General features: G+C 45.6%; 1 pseudogene; it reads left to right on the top strand.

Annotated features, from left to right (window-relative positions):
* The first annotated feature begins 3,352 nt into the window (after positions 1–3,352).
* Positions 3,353–3,470, top strand: LOC126471841 (5S ribosomal RNA; annotated as a pseudogene).
* Positions 3,471–3,981: the final 511 nt, after the last annotated feature.

Below are 3,981 nucleotides of genomic sequence, written 5' to 3'. Positions count from 1 at the left end.
GTGTAAATCAATCAGAATTAAAGTCTTACCTCAGAATAACTGGATGTCAAATTTCTGCTCTTATCTTTGCGCACGGCTTGGAGGAACTGCATTGCAAATAATAATATTCCTTTTTTCTGTAATTTTACTGAAAATTTTCTTTAAAAGAAGTGGAATGAATTGGGAAGTGCAACGAAATCTTTAGTTCAATAAAAAATAAAATTTTTGAAAAAATGCTTTTGAAATTAAAATTATTATTGGGGCACTTGTTGGAGAATAATTACAATAAATAAATTTTTACATTATCTAATGATTATATTAATTAACAGTATACCTCATTCAGCATCTTGACCAGTGTTGCCGACCGCCTACATCACACAACCGCACTGGGCTGCTACTACTGACCGACCGCTCTGCATGACGACTACTAGCGTACTGCTCTGCAACTACACAGAGCTACAGACTCGCAACGACTGACTGACAGACTACTGCTCTGCATAGCGACAACTAGACAGAGCTACAGACTCGCAACGACTGACTGACAGACTACTGCTCTGCATAGCGACAACTAGACAGAGCTACAGACTCGCAACGACTGACTGACAGACTACTGCTCTGCATAGCGACAACTAGACAGAGCTACAGACTCGCAACGACTGACTGACAGACTACTGCTCTGCATAGCGACAACTAGACAGAGCTACAGACTCGCAACGACTGACTGACAGACTGAGAACCGCTCGCAACACTCGCGCGGTCAAGCGCATACTCTCTGGTCACAGATGCTACAATGCCTCGCCATCGCTGCTATGTTACATACGTGTTTCAAACTAGTACAGCATCTGATGACTTCTGCAAAAGTTTTACCAACATAATTTAGCAACAGAAGACAAAAAGTGTAAACACTGTTTGATAACAGTGATATAAAAAAGTGAAGGATATAAAAAAGTGAATTTTTAAAATTGTAATACGTAAATAAGGTATTATCCGAATGAGCCAGAAATCGAGAGATATGATGCACATTTACTGCTAAACAACTGATTATAAACTCAGAGAAATTGACTGATATATTCAGGAGAAAGAGCTTCACAAATTGAGCAAGTCAATAACGCAATATGGTCCACCTCCGGCCCCTATGCTACCAGTTATTCAGATTGACAGTGATGCATCCGTTGGACGTCCGCCTCAGGGATATTGTATCGAATTCTGTTCTATTGGCGCGTTAGAGCCTCGAAATCCCGAGATGCTTGGTGGGTCCTGCCCTTAATGCTCCAAACGTCCTCAATTGGGGAGAGATCCGGCGACCTCTCTGACCAAGGTACGGCTTGGCAGGTATGAAGACAAGCAGTAGTAGCTCTCGCCGTTTGTCGGCGAACATTATCATTCTGCAATGTAAGCCCATGATGGCTTGCCATGAATGGTAACAAAACGGGGCAAGAATATTGTTGACGTACCGCTGTGCTGTAAGGGTCCCACGGATGTAAACCAAAAGGCTCCTGCAGTGAATTGAAATGACATCCCAGTCCATCACTCCTAGCAGTCAGGCCGTATGGCTGGTGACAGGCAGTTTGGGTGATTCCAGTCCGAAGACGCGTCTGGAAAATTTGGAAATTTGTGGTAAGGACTATGGGACCAAACTGCTGAGGTCATCGGTCCCTAGGCTTACTCACAACTTAATCTGACTTAAACTAATTAACGCCAAGGACAACACATACACCTATGCCCGAGGGAGGACTGGAGCCTCCGACGGGGCGGAGAGGGGGGGGGGGGGGGGGGGAGAGGCAGCCGCGTGAACCGTGGCAAGGCGCCCAAGACCGCATGGCTACCCCGACCTAGTAGATAGTGTCGGAAGTTCCATGCGGCTTTTCGCGGATGATTCTGTAGTATTAGAAAATTACAGCGAAATGCAGGAAGATCTGCAGCGGATAGGCACTTGGTGCAGGGAGTGGCAACTGACGCTTAACACAGACAAGTGTAATGTATTGCGAATACATAGAAAGAAGGATCCTTTATTGTATGATTATATGATACCAAAACAAACACTGGTAGCAGTTGCTTCTGTAAAATATCTGGCAGTATGTGTGCGGAACGAATTGAAGTGGAATGATCAAATAAAATCAATTGTTGGTAAAGCGGGTGCTAGGTTGAGATTCATTGGGAGAGTCCGTAGAAAATGTAGTCCATCAACAAAGGAGGTGGCTTACAAAACACTCATTCGACCTATACTTGAGTATTGCTCATCAGTGCGGGATCCGTACCAGGTGGGGTTGACAGAGGAGATAGAGAAGATCCAAAGAAGAGCGGCGCGTTTCGTCACAGGGTTATTTGGTAAGCGTGATAGCGTTACGGAGATGTTTAGCAAACTCAAGTGGCAGACTCTGCAAGAGAGGCGCTCTGCATCGCGGTGTAGCTTGCTATCCAGGTTTCGAGAGGGTGCGTTTCTGGATGAGGTATCGAATGTATTGCTTCCCCCTACTTATACCTCCCGAGGAGATCACGAATGTAAAATTAGAGAGATTCAAGCGCGCACGGAGGCTTTCCGGCAGTCGTTCTTCCCGCGAACCATACGCGATTGGAACAGGAAAGGGAGGTAATGTCAGTGGCACGTAAAGTGCCCTCCGCCACACACCGTTGGGTGGCTTGCGGAATATAAATGTAGATGTAGGAGACACGTCTGCACACGTCCCGGACAGCGGTGGTGTACCAGACTGACAAAGTTACAGCCGTCATAAAGGAGAAGGGTGGCCACATCCCAAATTAATGTCTACCAATAGGTTTCCGATACTTTGGATCAGATAATGTCAACAGTGGAAGCAACACGTACATGTACACAACGCTATCTTTAGACACACAGTACAAGACGGACAGGATGGGAATGGAGATGGAAATCGGTCGTGTTGTTTTAATATTAATCATTGCGGCATTTGCCTTGACCGACTCCGGGGAACTACTAGCACCTGGATCTCCGAAAGGAGATACGGGCCCCGCCCTCACCGAGTTCGTACCCAGTGTGTTAACCACAGAGCCACTTCGATCGTTGTGTCACTGCTATACATCTGATCACCCGACTAAGTATTGAACATTAGATATGGAAAACCGTAGGAAGTTACATAAGTCATAATATCCACCCATACGTCGCCGTTTTCAGCTATACTATATGAAGACAATGAGATGGACTCCACACAGTTGCTTATTCAGCAACTCATTACGGTTTTTCGTATCAGGTATTTGGCTTCAAGTAAATTCAGATGATTTAGAAACTTAACCCCCCACAGGGAAGTATACTAAATATTCCTCGATGCAAAGAGAACGAATACGGTATCAGACGCCATAAGAGCTACAAAGTACTTTAATTGCAAAGGTTGCAATTATAGGCAACGGCCTTGCCGCAGTGGATACACCGGTTCCCGTGAGATCACCGAAGTTAAGCGCTGTCGGGCGTGGCCGGCACTTGGATGGGTAACCAACCGGGCCACCATGCGCTGTTGCCATTGTTCTGGGTCCACTCAGCCTTGTGATGCCAATTGAGGAGCTACTCGACCGTATAGTAGCTGCTCAGGTCAAAGAAACCCATCATAACGACTGGGTGAGCGGTGTGCTGACCCCACGCCCCTCTTATCCGCATCCTCAGCTGAGGATGACAAGGCGGTTGGATGATCCCAATGGCCCACTTGTGGCCTGCAGACGGAGTGCTTTTTGCAGTTATAGAAAAGGTTTTCGGAATGTTATGCAATGACTTATTACACTCCTCTCCTTTAATGCCCTCAACCCACGACATTATACATTAAAACCACAAAGTGTAAAGTCTTCAGTATTTAATCTGTATTTCAAAATTACAGAAACTCAAGTTGTGTGCTGATGGTCCAGCATTCTAAATGAAACACCATTTACGCTAGTCTGTTCATGGACATGAGTAACGCAGAGTGATAAAGTGCGACGTATCCACTGCCCTGATGTCCATAAAACGTGGTTTACTTCAATCCACTGAGATAAGTTGGCAAA

This window comes from Schistocerca serialis, chromosome 3, assembly GCF_023864345.2.
Source record: "Schistocerca serialis cubense isolate TAMUIC-IGC-003099 chromosome 3, iqSchSeri2.2, whole genome shotgun sequence".
Lineage (NCBI taxonomy): Eukaryota > Metazoa > Arthropoda > Insecta > Orthoptera > Acrididae > Schistocerca > Schistocerca serialis.
The sequence above is the reverse complement of the archived record's forward strand: the minus strand, read 5'-3'. Positions and strand labels throughout refer to the sequence as shown.